Raw genomic sequence first — 26014 nt, forward strand, 5'->3', positions numbered from 1 at the left:
ATACCTTTACACACAATGCAGCGAGGGGTTGCAGGCGTTGCCGATGTTGAGGCTGGTCTCTGAGTGCCCTTAGTTTGTGTATTAGCAGCAAAAGTTCTTGAGGCAACTTTATTCTTTACTACTGAGTTGGTGTTATCCTCAGTTCTTGCCTTCGATGAAGTTTGTTTCATTAAATCATGTGCCTCGGTCTTCTCCTTCAACCAATCGTTGAAGTCAAGGAGTGTTGGCTTAACCCAATGTTTCTTCACTGTGAAGAGTGACCAAGACTCTTTCAGATTGGGAGGCAATTTTTGCACAGCCGTGTTGAGAAGTGAGGCGCTCTTAAGGTCTGCGTCATATGAAAGTGATTTAAAGACCCCAACAAGACTTGAAATTGTTGCAGAATAGTTTATGATGTTGTCACTATTGTGCATCTTAAGTGGAGGAAAAGAGCTGAGTTTGTCTAAGTGTGCACTGACTACTGCCTGTGGTTGGCCAAATTTACGTTCGAGTGTCTTAAGTGCATCCTTATACATTACACCACAGTATGCGAACTCAGCGATAGCGATTTTAGCTTTTCCAGTTACAAGAGTTTTTAAGTATGTTAACTTGACATCATCAGTCAAGGACTGTGCGTCTATGGCGCTTTTAAATTGTCCGAACCATTCGTGCCACTGCAGGGGACCACCATTGTACTGTGACAACTTCCACTCGGGCAGCGGATCGTTCTTCTTACAAGTAATTGCCTCCGCCAACTGCTTTATCAAATCCGCAGAGTCCAAAGAAGGAGCCGAAGGTGTGGGATGCGGCGGGCCACCCCAACACAACGGGTTCGGAACGGTAGCTCCATACGTTGGCGGAATGATCGGAGTGACAAAGGTGGGGGCGGTACCTGTGGAAGAACTAAATGGATTCGCTTGCATGAAGTCTGATGTTACGTAATTTTGAGCGCCTGCTGCTGCTTGTACATGAGAGGAGCGGTGCGATGTAGATATATGAGGGTTGATTGACGGGGCCGGTTGTACGATGTATAAGTTTGCGAATGTTCGTACAAGTGGTACTGCATTAGATGGGACTGCTGCTGGAAAACGCCAGACATTTGGATCTGGAGGAGCAGGAGGTGCGTGGGTTATAGGGACAAAACTTTGGGGCTGAAAGTTCTTTTGTGGGGGTGGTGGATGAATTAATTGAGGTACAAAAACGTTTGTGGAGGAAACGAATGGTGCAGGCGGAGAATGGGGTAACACATTGACATTATTCGCCACGGGGTTAGTGGCTTGTAGTGGTAGTGCTTGTGGCGGCGAAGGAGGAAAGCGGAATGCTGGTGGGATTAACGGGAAATGCGGTGGTGCGAGGTTTAGAACGGGGGATGGTGGGGCTGGTACATTTATGTGTGCTTGTGGCGGATTAGGTGCTAGAGGAGCATTAACGATTGTATTAAAAGGTGGTGAATGCGGAGGGCTGACTAAATTCAACTGTCCCGGCATGCTCGACCTGCGAGGGAATTGATGATCTAACTGTAAACCATCGAAGTGCCTTGTTGCTTGAGACAATTGTCGGGCTGTGTTTGGGGCGTTTAGTAGAGTTGGCATACCAAAGTTTATGGGGGGTGATGGAGGCGTATATTGAGGCTGTCGCTGCTCTTGCATGATGATGTTTGCAACATGTGCATCATTGGTTACATTGGTTCTACTAATTGGTTCATGGACAGGGAGGTTGATGTTGGCCTCAACTTGACCATGTGTATTGAGATTGAAGTGTGAGTTTCGAAGTTGAGCTGAAGAAAGTCGTTGGACAATTGCTTGGTTGGATTGGGCGATGGAACCAGAAAAGTGCAAACTCGGTTCGTTTGCAACATCTGCCATGTTCCCGGCCGGTGACGAATTAACCCAATCTTGAACAAGTTTCTTGCTCTTGACTGAACTTCTTTCTGTAAAGAGTCTACTCATTTTGCCTGTACCAGACCCGTCTGCTGATGATTTTGTCATCAACTCAATTTCCTCAAGGGCTGCAGCAGCTACTTCCTTGCGATGATCCTCCTCAAGCTGCTCAATTTCCAATTCCCGCAATTTCGTTTGTTTTTCAATTTCGAGACGCTGTCTAGCAATGCGAAGCTTTGCTTCATGTTGTTTCTCAAGTTCCTCCCTTTTGAGTCTCGATAGTTCTAAGTCTCGTTGACGCTGACTTGATCTTTTTGAGGAAGTCATATGTGAACTTGATTTTGAATGGTGAGAGGTATACTGCTCTGCTGTCTCTTTGTCATGGACCGAATTGATATAACCTCGAGCAGCAGCAATGAACTCATCAGTTTTCTTTGTTACAGTCTCTAACCATTGTTCAAGGTTCTCACAGGCAGCATCTGGATCTTCAGTCTTTTGTGCGAGATCAAAGAGCTCTTCATTCTTATCAACTACTCTAGTAAAAACATCTTTGCACTTCACAATCAGACGTTCGATCTTAACTTTCCTGTCTTGCTTATCAACAGCATTGTTAATTTCACCATAGATGTTATAAAGTTCAGCCTCTTTTGCCCTCGCACTATAAAGTTTGTGAAATTTGTCCTGCAAGGTTGTCATGATCTTATCAAAACAGGAACCACAAGTTTAATTTAGTACTACTATAAAGTACACAGACATGCAACAGCACAACACAAATGGGTTATACCGAACCCTAGTGTGACGGTTTGCCTTAGCAAACCGCCAAAGAGCAAAGATGTTCGTCGAGTACAATAGTACCCGGCGAAAGAAAGAAAGAACGGCGCGCAGGAATCGCAAAAAGGGCAGAACGGGAGACGGGACGGATGGGAAGAAACGCCGAACGATTAACGCACGACGCAAAGGGGAACCGGACTGACAAACGGGAGCGTCGGGCGAAAAGCGCGTGACGAAGCGGGAAAATGGCACGGGCGTGCGGAAACGTTGGGCGGATGGCGCGCGACGAAACGGGAAAACGGCACGGGCGGGGCGGAAACGTCGGGCGGATGGCGCGCGTCGAAACGGGAAGACGGCACGGGCGGGGCGGAAACGTCGGGCGGATGGCGCGCGACGAAACGGGAAAACGGCACGGGCGGGGCGCAAACGTCGGGTGGATGGCGCGCGACGAAACGGGGAAAAGGCACGTGCGGGGCGGAAACGTCGGGCGGATGGCGCGCGACGAAACGAGAAACCGGGATAGCACGGGAGGGAGACGGTAAACCACAAGCGAGGAGGCGGGAAGATCGATGCTAGCAGACCACAGCAACAAGCTCAACCAAACAAGCAAGCCGTAACTCCAGAATAAACTTAAGTCACACCCTAGAAAGAAGGAGACGAGCTACTGCCAGGTACACTAGCACAAAACATTATGGGGATTTTATCAACGGCATCAAAACATTAAACATGAAACAATTTACGGCAACAGTGTAGTATAACCAAAAGTCGAAAAGGTCAGGAACCTTACTAGCCGTAACTCCAGAACAAACTTAAGTCACACCCTAGCAAACCACCCTACCCAGAAAACAAAAGTGCATACTACAAAAACTAATAAAGCTACAACAAATTGCTAGCAAACCAGTGTGGTGAAAGTCACGAAACAAACCAGCCGTAACTCCAGAATGAATTTAAGTCACACCCTAACAAGGAATGAGACTACACAACAAACCAGCATACTAGCAGAGAGAAATTTTAATGCAGCAGAAACTCAACATACTACATCATACAACAGATCAACGGGGGTTAGAAGGAAACAAAGTGACACGGAAACAAAAGGACGGAAACGGAAAATGAAACCAGATAACCTGCGGAAAACGGACGGTAGTGAAAAACTCGAATAATGGGGAGAGCGAAACGTTTAGTAAAGCGGTATCGGAGAGAACCAACCACAAACTAACCCGTAACTCGTGAGTTAACTAAGTCACACCGCCAGTCAGCGGGTAGACTCCCACAACAGCGCGAGACTCGGTGACATTCAGGTTATCGAAGACTTGTGTGAGTTCCGCCTCCTCGAACGCATGACGGGTGCGAAGCGTTTTACGACGGCGCTTTGAAAGTTTCTTCGGTCGGGAGCGTGTTATCAAGGACCGGAGATTGTTCCTGTGAGCTAAGACTTTAGTGAGTGTTTTCAGCTCAAGCGCAGGCCTTTGGTGTAATGCTCTGTACTCTTCAAGTAAACTAAGATCTTTCCGTTTACGTTTAGAAACAATGTCTTTCACTAAATGGACGGTAACTAGAGTACTGCGCTTGAGCTGATTGTAAATATCAGGAGTTCCCTCTCTGGGGCAATACACTATAGCTTCTATGCGCTCCTGATATTTTTCAAGCACTTCAATAAGCTGCGAAGGTGTTAAAGGCTTGTTGTTGTTACTGCGATGACGGGACAATGAATTGTTCACCACATCATGCCATATAACTAGCCTCTTTTTATCACGGAAGAAGTGGCTCAATTGAAATTGCATGGTTTTTCGGACTTTCAAAGCGTTAGGATTAAAACTCAGACCCGGTAATGCGTAAATTCTTTTTTATAATGGTCTTGTAACGCTTGAGGCAAGGTTTTTATGGCGTGATGCAGTGAACTTGCAGCTAATATAAAAACCATATAATGTTTTTTACAACATAATTGACTTGAGTTTTGCTCAAACTCCGAACCTTGATGTTAAAGTTACGATTTTCACGAGTTACCAAGAATAAGCGCTTATTTGAGGGGAAAAAATCAGTTACCTGATCTTTTTTGTGAAGTTTGAAAAACTTGACCAAACTTGTTTTTACAACATTTTAATCTATCTAACTACTATATAAGTATGCTAGAATGATCGGATAGATTTTTTCCCATTTTTTTCAAATCTGGTCAATTTTTTCAAACTTTTTTCTTGCTTCGCGTGATTTTATTTCGTATAAGACTTTACCCGTTCCAATTACTTGTATTTAGCCCTTTTTGGTCAATTCCAAATTTTTGACCAAAAATTTTCAAATTCGATGTTTTTTCAATAAAAAAAAGTGTATTGGGTGGGTTATCGGTGACCAGAGGAATTGAAAGGAAATTTAATAATTTGGATATAGGGCCAAGCAAGTTAACGGGAAAGTTTTCTAGATTTGCCGGTTACTAACCAAATTTAGCATAAAGAAGTAATAAAGTTAAGAGTTTGGATGAGTCTTACAGTTTTGGACAGTTTTGTGTTACATCACCAATCAGTTGCGCGAGTTGCCTCAGAGAGAGCCATCTATGAACAAGAGACGTTCACTCGAGTCACCAGCACTTTGTAGCTTCTCTATCCTCCGAAGTCCAGTTACAGGGGGCATTCGATTGTATCAGTAGTTCCAAGTGAAGTTTTAATCTAGGTTCCACTTTTCGCTGAATTGCCGACTGTGGTAGCCCTCTCAAACGTAGCTCAGAAAACCCGAACTATAACCCCAGCAAAACTTGAAATAACTTTTGTGTTTGACTTCGTAGCAATAAATGACAATTGAGGCAATCCGATTGTTCTAAACCTCATATCTTAATATAAGATATAACTACGCATTATAACCAAACTGATGATATTTTAACAAAGAGGCGAGTTAGTGTAAGTGAAAGTCAAATGCATTCAAAAGATGTTTAAGCAAGGAAACAAATATTGGGAGAGCAAATAACGACAGTTTGAATGACGCAACATTCATGGTTTTTGTTGCAATTTGTGAGATTGTATAAAATTCTCAGGTTCACGTTCTACGTTCGTTCACAAACATGACATCACTATTTAATGATTTGATCACGATTAGGCTAAAATTAGACTAAGGAAATGAGTGTTCGTAAACCCGGAGCGGCACCAAAAATATAGCTGTTCAATACAGTCTATCGGAACTTTAATTCAAGATATTCAAGACGTCAGCAACTGTTTTTTAAATACGTATCAAGGCAAAAGCACATCTAAATGGCCCGGCAAATCTAGCTATATTTACTGGCAGGTATTTTGTCTGAGCTCAGATTGGTCGCCGATACGTTTTCGAAACATAAAAATATTAAGCCTAAAAAGAGCGCAATCGATTTAGTATATTCGTAGGCTCAACGAAAATTATGTTAAACGAACATTTTCCGAGCACTCTACGTATAAGAAGTTAAATGTTTAAGAAATTATGTAATCTTTTGTTCATTTCTCGCTTTATTCAAATAGCGCATTTCAATCTTCGCTGCTCTTTTATTTACTCAGTACCATCGTCGCACGGTTTCAAATGAGATAAAGATATTCAGTCATTTGTCGCATGATTGCAGGTCAAACAAAAAGATATTGAACAATCGTCGTACGATTGCAATTCAAGAAAAGATATTTTCTCGCTGATAACGTTTATTTACTTAGTAACAGAGTTGCTGTAAATAAAAATGAGTACTCGCAAAAATTTATAAATAAAATTCGTTTCGTTTGATTAATGGCATCTGTACAAAACTTGAACAGTCATTTTTGTTTTTTTTTAACGCCGGCATAACAACCTTGTTCTATGGGGCGCGAATTTTTTTCTGTTTCGCAGTTCGTGTTCTATTTCGCAGTAACTAAAATTAATATGCGTACTTGTGAAACAGTGCCCATTTTTTCATAAAGACAACTCGCAACAAGCGCTTAATTTGAGGGTTGAACTGAATGTGTTGAGCCTCCACGTTCCTGTTTTGTCTGAGACTAAATTATGTCAGAAATATTTAAAGTGAAACAAAAGACATCAAAATAGCAGAACCCGAGATCAAAAATTTAGGGTGAAAATTAGAAAGGGCGAACAGAAAAGTCGGAAGTGAGCGCAAAACAAAACAAAAAGGACGCAAATCATCACGTGACAAAAGGGGGAACAAAAACCCCCTTCATTTTTGGGAAAATTGTTCTTCTTTGCTATTTTCGTATCTCTCTTCTAGTATGTATTATCTTCAGCCTTCGTTAATTTTTATTTTCCTCCATTTCTGTATCTCTGCTTTACAAATTTTTGCTCACGGTAAAAATGGGGAAAACGTTTTGAATAGAATGGGCTGATAATTGGTTTTTCACGTGTAAATATAGATTATACTGCTTTTCATTCACATAACGGGGTTGAAGGAAGAGGAGAGTGAACGTATTTTGTTCAGTTTTGTTTGCTTTTATTTTTCCTTCTCTTTGTTTTTGTTTTCTTATCATTAGCATCTAATCGCATCCATACATTTTCCCCTTTCACTTCACGTACAAATTTTCCTAATTACGTCAATTTTTATCTTTTTCCGCTCTGAAATTTTTTCTTTCCCTGCAAGAGTAATTACCCGTTCCTACCCACTTAGCTTGGCAAATTAACGAAAATCACTTTTATTTACCGGTTTGTTTATTTCTGTTTGCAATTTTTTCCACTCACGCTTAGTTTTCTTTCTTTCCTACCTGCTTGATTTGTTGATTATCCTCCCTGTTTTGTAAACAACTCTCAATTTCAGCTCTAAAATCTCTTTTCCCGATCGCACATTCAAAGTAGTCAAACCAACCCTCATAGTGACAAATTTCTCTTCCCTCTTCTGTTGTAAACAAATTGTTGACAAATTGTTTTTAAATGCTTTTGATGTTTGTTTACCTCTTTTGATTAACATAAAAATAACATTCTGCGTTTTCAATCAGTTACAAACCCTTGAGCAAAATTTTACTAATTGCAATTTCGTTTCACTTTTCCATTTTCGAAAGCAGGAAAAATCAACAATTTTATGCACGTTTCCTTTTCCTCTCGTTGAGTTTTCATTTTGTCGATTTAAATACACGTACGTAGTTAAATTGGTTATAGGCGCCGCTATTTTCCGCTTTCGGTTCTTAATAATCGCGAAAACAGTCGCTTAAACATTGTCAATTTCTAAAATCTTTCCCCCAAGTCTTTATTTTTTTCTACCATTACCGCTTTTAAAATAGCAAATTGCTCGTCTCACTCTGTTTCTGCTTTTCTATTTCACGTTAGCTCACTTTCTCCCGTTTTGCCTCGTTTCATCTTTTCCCCGATCGTTTTGTTTGTTTGTTTACCTCATACGTACCACCTCCTTGCAGCTAGTAAACAAATCAATAACAACATCCCCCTCCCCCGCATTCGAGAATTTTAATAGCTTTGAACACTTTTCCATTTACTTAATCATTTGCCAATTGATTGAAAATTTTCACTTCTGCAATTTCTTCTCTCTCTCTCTCTAATACTCTAATACGTATTTGTACTTTCCCCTTTTCTATTCCGACAGGTAAGAGTTTTGATTTTACATATTTCGCTATGAAATCTTAAGAGGGAAAATTGCTATTTATGTAACTCGATAAAAGATTTTATAAGCAAAATAAGAAAACCTTAAAGAATTTTAAAACCTTAAAGATTTTAAACTTTGTCTGTATCTCTCTCAAAAATAGCCAAACTTTGAGAAACCTTTTTTTTTGCGCAACATTCTGCAGCGAATGGTTACAGGTATTTTCAGAAGAGAAAAAATGAGCGCAACTCTCTTATTTTTGAACGCAACCCATTATTTTTAAGCTAACATTTTCTGTAGATTTTGCCCGACCAACCCAATAAACTTTGAATATAAATTGTATAGCAGCTAGAATTTTCTTGTTTCGAGATTTGACTTTGTTTAGTCAACCTTAAAATGTAAACTTTTCATGCCCTGTACTTGAGACAAATGGGAACTGCCCTGAAATGGGAACTGGGAACTCTAGTTGGACATGGCTTCTGTATTATCAACTTTGCTTGGTCAACTTTTTGAGGAAAGAAGCAGTAATACGTGTCACTTAAACGAGTTCAAACATTAATACGATAGATGACTTGATCGTTTCATTATCAGTTGAAATTACGTGGCCAATGTCCGAAAAGACCAATTTTAATAAACTTTGCGTTTTTTGGAAACACGACCATTTTGAGTATGTGATTATCCTAAGAATTTTTGCCATAAGTTAATTAGTACTTACTTGAGACCAAATCTAAATACTTAATTGTTCTTGTCAACAGTGCTATGGAAGAAGTCAATTCCACTAATTGTCTTCTTGAATCTACAGTTAGTATCGAGAGGGATAATTTTGAAACTAATCACCGATTAGGATTTTTCTCATTTTGGTTGTTAGATACCGTAACCGAGAAAAGACATATTTTTCAGCAAATTTGTACTAACTTAGCTTAGTGTCGCTATGGGTCGTGAAAAAGACCGACAAAGTTGAGTATGTATACTCGATTTTCATCGGACATTGGCCAGGTAGTGAAATTGTTGATTTATACGAGCATTTTGAATTTTTATTCGATGAAAAACGATTCAAAATTTTTTTATTTTAGATAAAAAACGGTGGAAAACTGAGTTTTTAAGAAGACGATAAAACATCAAATAATTTTCTAGGTTCCAAAATATTCGCGATTATGCATTTTAAATAACATAGTTTGAAGGGACAACCCCATGGCAATTGAATATACAGAATCCATCAGAGTACCAAAATTTTCTGGTGTTCAAATTGACGTTATTAAAGTTTCTTCAGTGATAATGAGAACACTCTCAGTTGTAAAATATTGAGCTCAGCACAACGTTACCGATTAGAAAGCAAAAGTGTTCTCCTCGTTTTTAGGTCAAAAGCAACGCTACATATTGCTTCTTCGGCTTTAAACCGAACGTTTCATCACTTGGTCGGTCGAAGACTTGAAAACTGACGTTTTTCTAGAAATCCAAGAGAGAAAAATTTTTTTGAGTTCTAAACAGCCCAGTTACCGCCTTAACATATGAAGAAATGTGTTTCAAAACAGCATGGTAGTTTAAACTTTATTCAAGCAACCTTGCTATTTTAACGAAATCTATATATAAATAATACAGCAATTTTGTCAGTACATAACTCCCTTGTGAGTAAAGAGCGTCAAGAATACGGTCGGTGTTGGCGTTGGGGTAAGGGTAGAATGTGGGGGAGGGGGGGGGGTGGTTATTGAAAGCCTGTAAGAGCCTGAATGATTGGTTTCTGTTTTCTTCCCAAATATAATTGGACCCAGTGAGATTTGGGAAGATTGACTGCGGTGGAAGAACTCTGACACCTGATAAGGTGTTAATTGTCACCGATACCCGCTCCGGACCCAATCTTATAAACCCATAAAAGCAATAGAAATCCTCTCTCCCAATCCATTCCTGTTTCTATACCATAACTGCGTGTGCAAGTACTTCTTTAAGAGTTTATTGAAGAGTGAAAAATTGAAAGGAGCGCCATAATTTTAAGAGCTCTTCAGCGGAAGATTTGGGGTTCTGCAGAAAAGGGGGGATTTAAAGGGAATAATGAGATTAAAGCAGAGAGGGGCTTTTAACTTCTCCCTAAATGCAACTGAGAATGCTTTCACAAATGTCACAATCAATTATCTCCTCTAATCTGCTAATTCCTTAACTTATTATAACTTATAACTACTCAACAGAGGTTGTTGTGTTACTCTTTTTAAATAACCATCATAATATATACATACATGTATAGATACACCTTTTTCCGCTTTATTTTTTTCGGGGAAAAATAATTTACTTAAACAAAATTAATTCTATTTAAAATGAAATTTATTCATTTTTCAGTTTAATTGTCTTATGTTTGCCTTCGTTTTCTGTTTTCGTTTGACTGGCCTGGTCATGTTAAATAAAATCGAAAGCTTGTTATTTGGCCAGTTATCTTGTAAGAAAGTTATAAAACCTGATCTTTGTAACATTAAGGCTTGATGATTAATAATGTTACAGACTTACTGATAGCAGACATATGGAGCTGAAACAAAATCAATATCTGAAACTTGACAAAATTTCCTTACAACTCGATCAAATTTAGCGGAAAAATTTGCACACTACCAAATTAAAACGGTAATTCATCATTTTCAGAATACTTAATCTAAATTTCCAATAATATAGCGAGCAAATTTGATTCTGATGTAATCTGTTTAGAAGAATAGCAATTTTTTTGAAGTCGTTTTTTTATTGCCGCTATTGTATTTTGCTGTTTGAAAACTACAACCTTTTTGGCTTTTATTTTTGTTATAAAATGGCCTCGATAATCGATTAAGCATTTTAAGAAAGGCGACTTCATCTATTGATTTATTTTCGATTAATTGTTTTCTTTTCAAATTAGTACAAAAAATCATTCGCTAAGTGCCCGCCTTTCCTTCAAAATTTCCATTTAGTTTTAATCATTTTTAAAAGTTTAGCACTCTAAAAAATTATAATTGATAAATATGGGCTGGTTATTTCGTTTTTTAACATAAAAAAATTAGCGAATTATTGGAAACGTTCTTTGTTCTGTATAACCGTTTAACACGTTTTGATTTTTAGAGCATTATGAGGAAAGGTGTACGCTCTATTTACCCACACTGAACAAAACAGGAAGCCGTTGTGTTGTCTTTTGTTCACGTTTCAGCTTTGCGCTTGGCATAATTGCAATTTTATGATGGGAATAATTCTCGTAATAAATTGGCGTAAAATCACCTGTGAACAAATATCTTATTCACATTGATGAAGAAACAAAAAGCGAGTTAAAGAGATACCTAGCTCTCAACAGAAAAGAGTACTCAACGAGAGGGGTGGGGGGGTATGATAATATGAATAGATACTATACACAACTACCTACCTATACATACATGCAATCACACACGTTATGAGGGAACACACATACACATACTTAAAGAATGCAAAATAAAACACTTGAAAACGGATATTTCTGGTCATAAAGCTTTTGAACCGAAAAATAACACTTACAATGAGGTTATAGCAAACAAAAGATCCGCTATTTTTTGCTGCTGCTTTTTAAGAGCAAGTTTCATACCTGTTATTTATAAGTAATTTGTTTATGTTTACATTTCATCAAGTGTCGGATGCTGTACGTGTGTTAGTAATGGCAAATGGATTAGAGCATATAAGCGGATAAGCTTCTCTTCAAAAAGGTAAATTTTTTCGAGCAGTAAATGAGAATTAATTTTACAATTTGTCGATTCATGGTATGATGACATTATCTTTGCGCAGTTAGTTTCATATATATTTTTTGTGTTTTAAAATGAACTGGTCAACCATTTTGATCATTTTATAAAAATGCAAGTTACAATTTCGTGGCATTAAATTCTAAGTTTGAGAATATTTGGTTAATTTTATGACAGATTAAGAACATTTATGCAGATTAAAAACGTAACCAGGGATATTTAACTGTAAATTTGTACTAAAATCCGACAACTCGTCCTCAAAGCGATGCATAAAAATGCAGTTTCAAAAACTCTTAATATTTTTTATCTTGGCTTCGCCCAGCTTGGCAAGCCGCATAAAGGTCACGAGGTTCAAGTTTGACCAGAAAATAAACAATTTATTGTTAAAACTCATTTTTAATTAGCCATGCAGAAAGTTTCATGAAAAGACATGAATATAAAGTTTACTCTTTCAAAAACTATATTTTTGCAATAGCTGAAACCGAAAAGAATCTGGGAACAAATTTGTTGCTCTCAAATAAGTTTTTATTATTTGCTTCGACATGTTTCCAAAACGGGGGAAAATAGTTGCGATGCTGGCATTTTTTCTTCAGTCAATTTTTCAGTTTTTGTTTGCGCATCAAAGCGACAAAAGATTAACATCATTTTGTAGTCTTTAGAGGCTAGTTTCCGACTTTACAAACAAACTACAATTTATATTGCAGGATAAAAAGGGGGACTTGTTAAAAAAATTGAGAGCATAACAGGAAGAGAAAAAAAGGAGAAGTATTCGGGTTGGGTAGGAGTTGAGGATGATATTGAACTCTTAAAATAATTTAAAATAAAAAAATAAAAAAATCCTTTTAATTATTTTACTATAAATACTTTGGATTATCCAAATAACAATATCCAAATTAACAATCGCAATACACCATTTGTACAAAAAGCTAAAAAATAAAGAGAAAAAGAATCAAATAATGTTAAAATGTTTTGCTTTTCTGTTTAACGGTTTCTGTCGACTCTTTAATAAACTATTTCCGCGAAAATGTGGCCTATTTAATGTATTTGACTCAACGACAAAGGTGTTGGATTTCTGAACAAAGAAGGTGAAAGTTCAAAAATATTTTAATTAATTAAAAACTTGAACTACACACAAAATCTAATCTACAGAACTGATGAATTGTGGGACAATTGAGACGAGAAAAACAAAAAATTTTATGTCGTTATTGTCGTTATAAGGAAAAAAATGCTATATATATATATATATATATATATATATATATATATAATTTTGCTCATTTTTTCTAATGCTTCAGGTGATCTTAAATTTGAAGCGCTCTGTTGGCTTCCCGTATACCATCAGTTTTGCTGAATAGCATATTCAAAATATCATGAAAAATCCTTGTATCAATCCTTGTACCTTTCATGTAAAATAAAGTTCTTTGTTCTCGTCTCAGCTATTATATAACTCATCAATTTAAAGCAAAAGTAATTGTTTTGCTTTGAATAAAAAATAATATAACGCAGTCAGGAAAATATATGGCAATTTTTTGCGAACCAAAAAAATAATTTGTAATCCTGCCGCATTAAAAAGCTTCATTGCATTACTTTTTAATGTGACATAAAATTTCAGAGAAAATTTCATTGTGGACATTCAAAAAGATAACAACAGAAAGAGCAACCACCAGAAGAGAGACCGTAAAAATACGTTTTGTCAACGTCCTTATTTCAGACTTGTGTTAAATGTAATAAGTGAAGATTTTAAATGCTGTTATTTCGATTAAAATTCAGATCCCATGAAAATTTTATGTGTCCTGTTTGTGGTTTCTCTTCAAATAATGAAGACAGGACAAGTTTTTTCCTGAGGAGGAGAATAATTTTTAATCAGACTGCTACAAAAGACTAGAGTTAAGGACGTCCATAATTTTGAATTTTTGAGATTTAACAAATTAAAAGAGAAGTTCGTCGTTTATATTTTTGATTTTTTATAGTGTAAACTTCTACTTTCATTTTTTGTTTACAAGTTACTATTTGTGTTTGATTGAGATAAGTTTTTGCTGCCGATTTAGCTTGTTGAAATTCATTTTTCTGTAAGTTGCTTTTGTGGCAATTTTTTTTAAAAAGCCATTAATATCGTTGAAATTATACCAAAATGAGACTTCTGATTTTTTTCTTTTCTCCCATGAAAGAAAGTTTTAAAGGTGTTGCCTCAACAAATTGCTTGAATTTGAGCTTTGCAAAACTGATTTTCAAAAAATGCTATCAGACCAAAGAACAGTTTTCAACAAAGCTGAGAAGTATGTTGAAACGATCTGTGCTACGCACAGCCTCACATGAGCCGTTTTTTTGATAAGGAAGAATGTTAGCAATGTGGCACTAGTTAGTAAACAAATTGTTTGGAATCCTTTTGGCTGTGAAATTGAAAGTATCTTTCATCTTAATTGATACGCGTAATTGCTTTTAAAATTAGTGTTTGTTTTCATTTCTGCGGAAAATCTTTTTTATTTTTAAAAAAACGCCTCGTGTTTGCTAAATTCCAGACAAAACAATCTAGTCACTTTTGGTTTCTGTAACTTTATTAGAAGCTTTCGGAGTTTCTCGTGGTATTCAAATTCGCGAGAAATTTTTCATGTCAAACATCCAAACCTTTAGGCATCAGAATAACTTTTTGGAAATTTTTTGTTTATGAACCTTTTTAGGTACCTGACCATTAGTTCATTTACCACTTTTTTATTTGCACGTTATATCCTCCTAGAACAGACCAAATTAATTAATTGCATAGATGAACAGACCTTATGGTCGTTTCCTGAGACTCATTTCAAAACTTTCGTAAATTATGCAAAATTGGGGTGAAACTTACGAACTTAGATGCATTATAAACCTACTCTGCCGACTTCTTTCATTTTCGAAGTCTTTCCAGCTATAGCAAAAGAAAAGTTTCAAAGGTTCCAAAAGTTTACAAATAATTATTGACTTATTACTATGGTTTAAGTCTTAAATTTATGCCGTACAGACTATTTCTAAAAAAACATCACCAATTTTTCTGTCAGCCAGTAGTACCAGACTCAGTATGACGATATAAACTTACGAAGAATTTGACCAGTTTCATTTTCTTCGTGTTCTGGACTATCCAATTTTTTTCAGATCTTCTTTTTGTCTCTTTGCAGAGTAAATGCGAGTTGAAAAAAAATCAGTTGAAAATTTTACCGCAAGATTGTCGCGAGCAGTGATCATGATTTATCGATAGCAACCTTGATAGAGTCGAAATGCATTTTTTCACACTGTGTTTATCTCACAGCTGCTCATTCAAAAGCAAGCATTTCGAATTGGTTCGCTCACAAAAAATTGAGGACTGCATTTTTGGTGTTGAGGTACTGTTATCTGCTGGAGTGCTGAAAGTAAATCAATGTAATTTGTGCGTAAGATAAGTTTATTATTGATCAACAAAAGGCTGTACTTATTTCATAGCATCCGGTCTGTACTGATGATGCTTTGGCGAGGAGCAAATAAGAAACAGGAGACCTTTATAAAAGAGATACTACACAGAAATTTAAGACCAGTTGATGAAACAGTGCAACATACTAGGCCGGCAAAACATGAAATAGTGGTACGAATCTTTTACCGGTCCATTTTGACAGTAGTCATTTTTGGCAATCATAAAAAATTACTGGAAATCATGAAAGGACACATTAAGATTTTGTTGACTTCCTGTTTGTCATACAAAGATCACGTGTGATTCGATAGTAACTGTACCAGGATCATATATGATTTTTTAGGTTCTATACAAGGCGGGTCGTTGTTTTAAGAATTGTTAAACTTATTGTTGGTCCTGCTTAGACCCCCCCCCCCCCATGATAACATAATGTTTACCTAAATACCTCCAAGGGATCACGAGTCTTAGGAACCCTCTAACTACCTTATGTTTAAGTCGCCAGCACCTGAAGGCATCAATCAAGTTCAAAAAGACTTGACATTTTAGCTAATGTTTTAGTTCTGTTCCTCTTGCCATGAAGTGAAAATAAAAACAGAGTGCTTTGAAATAAAGAGGCTGACTTTTGAACGTCTCAAGTCTTCTAAATTGGATGGTTGTCCATAACAGTGGGCTGTAAATTTGCCCCTAATAGCAGTCAATATTACCAACTGTGTATATATAAACGTATGCATGTGTGTATGTACAGATGTATGTATGCAATATCTTGACGGGACACTAGTATATCTTCACATGTAAAATGTGTTCCTCCTTTTTCCCTGTTTTTTCTTCACCTAACCCTGCTTCCCAGTTTTTTCTGCTTCCCAAATTTTCAGCTCAGTTTACATATATATGCACAAATTTGTGCCTTTTATTACACTCCCTAAATTTCTGAAATTTAGACTACCACCTCAATTTGCCTTTTTGCCTCACTAAGGCACTAAATCACCACACATGATTAAGTTAGATTACAAATTTTGCAAATTTTTTATATCTGAATGTTTCGGGTCGAATTCTCTTCTGCGCTTTAGTATCATAAATTTGCCTGTATTTTGAGAAACATAAGCTACTATTTCGAAATCAAACAATTTGTAAACAAGCATAATTAAATAAACAAAAATAATACAATAGGTCAAACTGTTTATTTTTGATTTCCTTTAAAATTATAGAGAGAACTGCTTCAAAAGGTGAGATTTTCATCGGAAATAGTCACAAAGTAAATACAATAAATTTCTCTGTTCTCGCCAGATTAACAGCCGGTGGTAAATTTGTTATAACCGCTTTATAACTACCCTATTATTACCCATTCTTCATCTACAGAACACGTCATTAACAAAGTCTTTGATTTCAACCCTCCCTTTTTCTCTACCTGAGTAAATCTACTTCGTCAGCTGATCTATTCTGCCTCTTTAGCTTTTCACTCCCGTTTTAACCCCCATTTCACATCTCAAGTCTTCTCTTTTTCCATTTTTCCCATTTTTTTCCAATTTAAGCTGATTTAATTTGCTCAAGTGCCGTGAATACATTTTCCCACAATTTAGTTCACATGTTTTAAGCTTCTCAAGTGAAGATTTGAACTTTATCATGAATTATTTCACTTTATTAATCATGTGATAGTTTTCTGTGAGTAATTTTCCTGTTTTTTGATCTGTTCAAATTGCTACGAAAATAGATCAAAGGAATGTTACTTTTAATTATTCCTAAATTATCTTTCACAATTTTTCCTACTTAAGGCTGCCCTAGGTTATCAAAAATGATAATTAAAAACCAGCTATTAAAAAATGTAATCTTTATAACCTGGTTAAATTGATGTTTTTCATCATCGATTATCAAACAGCGCGCGTGATCAATCGCATCAAACATTTTGCGCTATTTAATTTACTACTTTTGCGAGAAACTAATAACAGTTAATGAAGTTTAAAAATTTTTATCAATAAAATATTTATTTTCCCGGAAGGCTTTCGATGGTAAAAGAGGAGAAAGGCATGCTGGGTAGATATTTGTAACTAATGATAAATTCTTCCTGCTAATTGACTGCTGCAATCTAATTTCAAGTATACAGGTGCTTTTTCATCTCACGGTGTGATTAAAAAGTGAACAGGTACATACACTATAGCAATTCACACAATCGCAGTTAAAAACGGGGGTTACAATTTTTAGCGCGATGAGTTAAAACTTACTCAATATTTTTTGACTAGAAGACGATTAGTTGATAGAATTCACCATAAAAGTAGTATACTATTTTTGCCAATGTATTTTGCCTGTACTTTTTGCTTTTTCATTGTAGAAATGTACTGTTAACCTACAACCTACCCCCCCCCCCCTCCCCACCCTGTTTAGTAACCCAACCTTTATCTGTTCGGTTGGTTCGCTGCTTTAATTCAGTTGAAAAAACACGTCTTACTACATTAACACTGCACCGCATATTAATATTCCTAAATTTGACGTTCAGTACTAATATACAAGCTACAAGTATACACATAGCACACCACTATACAACACTACTGTAATAACTATTAGTAATTCCCGTTTTTTCTCTATTTTTTCCACTTTTACTGCTTTCTGCTTTTCACTGCGCCGCAGCAAGTCTTGAAATGTCTTGTTTTTGCCGTCGGCGTTTTAAAATTGTAAGTGAAAATAAAAACATGGTTTTAATTTTGAATTCTAATTCAGTTTAACGCGACTAGAAAAACGGTAAAAAAGTGAAAATAAAACAAGTAAAGCAAAAATACCCGGGTTCTTAAATTGCTTGTGTGTACTTAACATTTATTGCTGTTTGCAGTTTAATTCCGTTTATTTTCTGCTTATTTTTACCGGAGTGAAAAAAAAACAAAAACGCATTTAGGTGTGTTTAACGTCGCGGCCCGTTTTCACGTTTCCTCCATTTTACGTTTAATGCTTGTTTTTGTGTTTATTTTATAGCGGAACTGAACACAATTTATCGCCTCAATTTTTCACTTTCGTAGTTGATTGCGTTTTATCATCTTAGAACCTTTCCTTCGTTTCACCACTTTTTGCAACTTTAGCTCTGTATGTAATAATATTTAGCCATTGTCGCTTTTAAACTCGTCCTTTTTTCACACTTCATTCGTCATTTAAACCACTTATTCACTTTCCCGCCTCACGTGAAATCAAACCCATGTAATACACCAATTATCTTAAAAGCAAAGATCCCAAACAAGTCAACAGAAAAAGTTACTTAACAAAAAAACCCGGATTCGTTTTATCCTTATCAATTTCAGTTAAATCAGTCCATTTTATTTTTAGAGTCAATCATTTTGTCACTTTATAGGCAAATCAGTAAATGATCACAAAATTTTGACATTTTAACTTAATAACGACCATTTTTGGGAGATATAAAAGAAACTGCCTCAACTCATATCCAGGTATGATGATAAATTGAAATTTGAGAGAACCAAAAAATATTTACAAAAGTAATTGGTTCATAAGATGTACTCTCAAATAGCTGAACAATGAGAAAGCTTCCTTTCGCAAATACTATTCCAATCCGTCATGTTCAAAGCAATTTAAAACTTGAAAATTCAAATTGAAAATTCAAATTTAAATCTTGAAAATTCAACTTGAAAAATAAAATTAAAAATTCAAATTCAAACCTAGATGCATATTTACTGAGTGTATACAATTTGGTTAAATATCGCTTTCTCACTAGAACAACATGTCAACAATTCTCTCAATCATTTCAAGCACGGTATCCGAGCAATGAATTATGAAGTCATTTTGACAAAAAAATGACGACACGTGTGTAAAAAAAACACTTTTTGCCAATTCATATATTAATTTTTTAAGTTTCACAATTTACACCTGTTCCTCTGATTTGCAGCCGACACCTTAGCAAAAGCGTTTTGAATTAACATCAATTTTTGTCCATTCTATGTCACTATTCAAGCAAATTAAAGAAAAATTTGCAGTTTCTGGAAAATCTAGGTCAAAAAAATGAAAGAGTTATAATTGAAAACATAAAATGGACACAAATAACTGAAATCGTATTAAAAAACATCAAATTAGTCCTCTGTGCATAGAATGGAAGTATTTGAGTAAAATATGCTTCTTAGAATATTATCAGAATATATTTTGCATCAAATTTGAGATGCCAACAACCTTAAACACTTATAATATTGTCACAAAATTTCATGCTAACTCTGTGAAAATAACCTGGTTGAAAACAACATCAAAAGATTTCCAACAGCAAATGCATCTTTTTTTCCAATTTTTTTATTTAACTTCGGATGTATCTATTTAGTATATTTTTCTCCTAATTATCTTCTACTTTTTTCAAGAAATCGTAAACTGAAAATAATTTTCTAGAATTGATTGTTTTTAAGGGGCCTTGAATTAGGAAAAATATCAATCGATCAAAAATAGCAGTAAAAAATTGATCTAGTGTACAGTTCCTAGAATCCCCTTCATGCAAAGTTGGAACAACTCCGACATAATGATTTGCTCATTACCTGAATTCAGAAAAACATAATTCAATTTCTTAAAAAACGTGACTACATAATTTTCCTATTTCAAAAAACAATACCTATGCAACTCTATGACCGCGCACACAACTTCTGTTAATAACACTTAATAATGATCTGATGACCAATTGCTGCGGTTCATCTTTTTCTTTGGAAATTGAATTTCTTTGATTAATGAATTGTATATAGTAAACAGAACTTATAACTAAAAAAATTCAAATTTTCAGGCAAAATGGGGATGCCTAATACTACTAATATATACACGACAAAAATTACAAGTAATTTCCTTTTAATTGATAATTTTTTAATGTGTATAAGACCTCTACTGATTTTTTCTTCTGAAAATTGAAATACTTATAAAACCAAACCAAAGCGCCCTTCAAATTTAGACTAGCAACGAGTAAGACCAAATTTTTGAAGGAAAAACTAAACCTCACTTGATCGAATTTCTTAAAACCAATTTCAGAGAACAGGTTTACTATTGTCATCTTTTTTCTTTTTGCAAAATTTCATTTCCAATGATTTCAAAAAAATCCCACTAATGATTTAGACTTTAAAAACTCTGCCAGTCTGACTCGCGCACGCAAATTCAGTTCAAACGAAATACAACAAAGTGCCAACATTTTCTTGCGTGGTAGACACTTTTCTTTTTATATTTTAGGGTGGGTGGAATGGAATGCTGCGTGAATTGAGTTTTAAACACCGGAACAAAAATTTAATTTCAAATTCTTTCTTAAGAACTCCGTGGGTCAAAATTATGCATTCAAAATACTAAAAGAAACTTTTATAAGTATTTATTTTTATCAGAATATCATAAATCGATACTCAGTCAATTAAGAATTCCCTCACGTGCGTTGTTATTTCTTTTACCTGCAATTATTTAGATACACACAATGAGAGTTTCAAGAAAGGTTGCCATTTTACGCAAATGATTTATTTTCAAAGCAAAAATTTCAATGCTATTTTGAAGGATATTTTGTCAAACCTCAAAGTAATTATTCAATTGCAGATTACATTCACAATAATCTATTCTGAATGAAGAAGAAAACATTTGAAAATTTTGTCTGAACCAAATAAAATTCAAACCAAAAATTGTACTGACAAGATCAAATGATAAATCTGAAGTTTTTCTAACATTTAGCTCCTCGAGCACAGAAATCAAGATATTTCTTCCTAAATAAATGCAAAGAATTTACCACAAAACTTCCACGATACTTTTTTTTACATAGAATTAACTAAAAAACTTGTTCCCCTCAAAATCACGGGCGGCATTTCTCTCTTTTAGTGACAATAGTCACTTATTTGCGTCTTAAATTTTCACGTGGAGTCCACGTCACTTTTTTCTATTGTTAATAAAATGATCAAAAGTCGATTCGAGTCGAGTTCGAGATCACATTGGGGATGATGAGTGGTGTCCAAGAGAGGGACGAAATCTGGTCACTGCTGTCCACGATTGCTTAATTTTTCATATTTCAAGCAAATCAGAACCAACTTTTCTTTCTGTCATAAATGTCCACATAACCATATACGCTTATAAATCCTGATCTGAAAACATGGTTAATAAGAGTGACAAACTTCAGCAAAATGCTTTTCTATCAATGCGTTGTACAATATCAATTTCTGTCAATTTACAATAACTTTTCAAGATCTCATAAGAACTGTTTCCATCTCAGCTAAGAGATTTTACCTTCAAATTACTATCCAGAAGCAGGGAAAACAGTTTTCATTCCAGTTGGTATAAAAATATGCTTTGATGAAGCGGTTGTATCAATTGGTACCTTTGAAATGAACAGTTGATCATATTCGCAGAACTTGAATTGTTAAGTATTGGCGATTGGGGGGACAAAAATTTCCAGATTGAAATCGTCTCAAGGTCAAGCTCAATCTTTTTTTTGAGAAAATTTGACAAAATTTGTCATTATTTCAAGGTCATCAGTACACTTTTGACCACAAGGACGTGAAACTAACGTCTCCCATTTTTGAACTTATTACTTACAAGATACCTATTTCACCAATTCTAGGGCAACAAATCGCTCTCTTAACACCATCAGTTTACTATAAAAACACTTATGAAAAGTTTTCTGCTAATAAGTTGCGCTGAAATGTTTTGCTGTTGCCAATTTTGGTCTTCGTTTCGTTAACAGATTTTCTTCGCTCAAACTGAGTGCATGCTATATCGATCTAATTTGTTTTGTTGCTTTTAAAGGCGTGTCAACATTAGTACATATATGCTGAAAACAAAAATTAATTAATTCATCTGGCGTACTCTACGATAACAAAATGGATTAATTTAGCTTATACGGGGAGTCTAAGTAGAAAATTGAAGCAAACAGACAAATTTTTTCATTAAATTACGTATCATGCTTCCCGATCAAACCATACTTGCAATAAAGTATGGAAAAGACAAACTAGAGCGAATATATGTAATCGGAACTGGGAAAGAGCTGTATAATAACAGACGTTATAATGTAGGACACGAAGAGAAAGAGAAGATATATAAAGTATTAGAGAATATTGGAGTAGTAATAAATATCAAAGAGAATTTAATAAAAAATTTCTTGTTGAAGCCAATTGAAAAACGGTGTCATTTGTCGCGTGCAAACAATCAATAGCATTAGCGCTGCTACTCGCGTTACGAGCAGTACTACACAAACAACAGAAGTTATTTTATCTGTTTTTACAAAAATTGCTCTTTTAAAGATATCACTTTTCAACATTTCCATTTAGTTTTAATTCCAATATAACCGTTTTTATAAACGTCTCTTACTCGAGTTCCGGTTACTGCTTGTGTCTCATATTACTAATTTAAGCATTGTTTCTGAATTATTCTTATAAGTTGACCTCATTTCAAAACAGATATGCAAGTTTATTTTATGCATAATTGACTTGGTTGCCCCAATTTTTGAGTAAGTTGTTTTGAGCCAATTTGAAATTGTTACATTTTCTAAGAATAGCATCAAGATAAATCCTTTTTATTAATATTGTTGTTGAAATGAATAAATTTAAAAGCCGTTTTAAAGTTTTTCGTTAAAACGTACGTATAATTGAAATTAACAGAATTCGTATTCGAACACAAAAACTTTTTTGCACAAGAATGTCATCCCGTTGCACGAATTAAAATAAACACATAATGCATCTACATCCAGATTTGTAAAATTTTCTTCTCTTCGGCTACTACAATTTAATTCATTAATTGTCTCATGTTTCTCAATAATTTAAACGCGGTCTCTTGTCACATTTTTTATTTTGGTTAATGTTGATCACGATGAAAAAGTTAAGTTTGTCCACCGACAGCAGTGACGTGAAATACATAAATCTCGTCACTTTGATCCACGGATAAACGTAACCATTGTTCAGAAGTATGGACAATTAACTAGATTGAAGTCTTTAGCCGTTTTTTGTAAATTGTTGACACTCAATCAGAGACTTAATTGTTCTCAAGAGGTTCGATATGGTCAGCTGCAAAACTATTCAATGTCACTTCGATTCACAAATTTTGCGGAAAAAATTTCTGAAATTAGTTACAAATAAGGCTTTTATTTCATTAAGCTTTTATTTAAAATTACAAAACCTTGTCATTGTTGTCCAATGCTTGCTCAAAAACAGGCACCGAGGACAAATCTGTCGGGTATTTTGGCTTATCGTCACAGATGACTCTACGGGCTCACAATGCTAATCTTTTGAATGGGCCGTGGGTGATGGTGTCATTCTCGAGTGAACTTACTTGTGCAGAAGAAGCTTTTGCAACGTAATCAACCTTTATACAGGCTGTTACTATTATATATCTAATAAGAGGCCTCCAATTTAATAACATTTTTTTGTGGGAATTCTCCTTTATCCTGATTTTGGTGTCATCTTTGTTACGGCTTCGGCTAAAGAGAATTTATCGTGTATTATTCCATAAAATCTAAGGAACAATTGTTTAAATGCAACACAATGACCACATGAAGTTGCATACTAAAGCTTATGAATGTTTTTGTAATCTTGGCTATATCATGTTAAGCAATTTTGATTACTTAAATTTGTGTTGTTGTTTATAGGTTCTTAATAAGTTGGTTTCAAGAAATTTTTTCCAAATAAAAAATTAGTTGACAATAATATGCAGCTATTGCGAAAAATCACCACCCGAGTCAGATTCGTATGTTAATCTTGCAAAAATCTTGCAAGATTATGCATAATCTTGCAAGATTCTAGCAAGATTAACATCCCTCTGTGCAAAAATAATGAAAGATTAACAACCAAAACCTGCAAGATTCTTGCAAGAGTAACATCCAAAAACCGTCCAAAAAAGCCAAAAATTATGTCTAAAAAATTTTAAAAAAACTTTTAACAAACGCCAAATAATAGCCCTTCAGACTTCAAAAAAGTGCAATAGAGCTTATAGAAACCTATCGTATAATGCCTAGATACCTATCCTATGCAAAAACAAAACAAAAAGCTTGAAAATTTCGAATATATAAAACATAAAAGAGCAAAACAGGAAGAGCAATTAAAAAGAATCAGAATTATCATCTTCTTCTTGCATTTTTTTTTCATTTTTTTAAACAATTTTCTTCAAAAAAATTTTTTTTCTGTTGACTGGTTTCGTTTCTAGATCATTCTCGGTGTCATTTACGGGTGTCTTCTCCTCAGCTGTCGACAGATCTTGTCCATACAATTGAGTAACTTTTTCAAATTCTTCAAATTTTGAAAAAGCTACTCAATAGTATAAACAATGGGTTTCCTCAGAAATATAAAGCTAAAAACGTTAAACAATGTGTTGTTTGTTGAAACAATTTTCTATCTGTTTTTAACGAGTGCTCCTTTTCAGATTCTTCGTGTGCCCTTATTAAATTTGGATTAGTTTTTAAGATGTGTAGGATAAGTGTTGATAGAGTTTTTTTCTTTTGATATTTCTGGCTTCTGCATATCTCGAATGTAATCTTCAAAATTGAAACAGAAGTTAATTTATTTGTAATTAAAAATCTTTTTGATAATTTTCAGTTCGTTTTTCTGGCATCAGACATTTCGAATGGTTCGTCGCGTTTTGTTGGCGTCTGGTGGACATTCGCCCATTCTATGAACAACACTAATAACTTATACCAAACTCCAGAGCCATAGCTTACTGTTGCTGATGCTCATTGCTCTCATGAACTAAGTCAGCGGCAATTAATGAGGAGGAACAATCAGGTCCTTGAACTGTACCCACTGGCTCCACAGTTGACTTTTTATTAGCTGTTTGTCCGAAAAAGGTGATAGCTCTGTTTATGTCATTCTATTGAATTTAATATGTCATGCGTGCTTTCAGCAGCATAAAACTGCTCCCTAGAATGTCACAAGTTGCTCGCCTAAATTGTATTCAGAAGCAAGGCTATTTTGCAATAGGACTGTCAGTTGTTGAACTGATCTTCAAAATCATTCATGAATTTATGCAAGAAATCGAGAAATCGTTGACTTTTTCAACAAATCATTATTCAAGAAATCATTGAAATCATTATTTGCGCAAGATCTTTTACAGTGTTGTTTTTTCTTATAAAGCTCGAATAAATGGTTTAAATGTGCAGTGTTCTCTTTTAAACAAGAAGTAGTTCTTTTACGCGGTTCATTGTAAAAATAATTTCAATTTTTGACATTTGTTCAACAAGAGTGAAAAATTATTTTTTTTCAAGTGGGCAAAATAATTTTGAAAAGAGTTTATGCCAGAATTTTGAACTAATTATTGACACTTTGTGAACATGCGAAATATTTTACATTTCAAGAAAAAAAATGGGCGGGAGATATCGTCTCCTAATTATGGGGGGTTGGGAGTGGGTCATGGGCTCCCTAATTTTACTGAACTTTTACTAAGTTTTCACAGGTTTCAGTGATTAAGTGATTATTAACTGGACTGGACAACATTCTAGAATGGAAAATTTACAAGTTTATCGTTAGAATGAAATGAAACGTTGACATTTTTACGGTTGGAAAATGGGGCGCAAATAAAAACTACATGACGCCATTATTAAATTTTAAAGTCTATACTACATCAGAGTATTGCGATATGGGTATAGAATGGGTATTAATTTGGTCACGCTGTTCTGCATTTGGACTTGGGACTGTGAAATTTAATTTAGAAGCCCTTGTCTCATTTGGGTACATTTCGCAATTGTATTCACGTCAACCAATTTCAAATTTGCCCTTCCCCCGTTCGCCCGCTGGGCAAAATAACAAAAACATGGATGCATAATTATTATTATGGTCCTTTCCCATTATAA

The 26014-nt window shown here is 35.1% G+C and overlaps 1 protein-coding gene across 9 annotated transcripts in view; it reads left to right on the plus strand.

Moving 5' to 3' along the window:
- Window positions 1-26014, plus strand: part of LOC142339205 (poly(rC)-binding protein 2-like) — a 78951-nt gene that overhangs the window by 13210 nt on the left and 39727 nt on the right. The window contains exon 1 of one of the 9 annotated variants that reach the window (XM_075389037.1): window positions 6999-8145. The exons of 1 other annotated variant lie outside the window; for it this stretch is intronic. The gene's annotated coding sequence lies outside the window, so the exon portion shown is untranslated. Of the gene's footprint in view, window positions 1-6998; window positions 8146-11547; window positions 11820-15904; window positions 16488-16546; window positions 16924-17732; window positions 18687-22395; window positions 22688-26014 lie in introns of those variants that run through there. 7 more of the 9 variants (XM_075389045.1, XM_075389046.1, XM_075389041.1 and 4 more) reach the window with 7 other exon arrangements.

Source organism: Convolutriloba macropyga, chromosome 5, assembly GCF_964194025.1.
Source record: "Convolutriloba macropyga chromosome 5, txConMacr16.3, whole genome shotgun sequence".
NCBI classification, from domain to species: Eukaryota; Metazoa; Xenacoelomorpha; order Acoela; family Convolutidae; genus Convolutriloba; species Convolutriloba macropyga.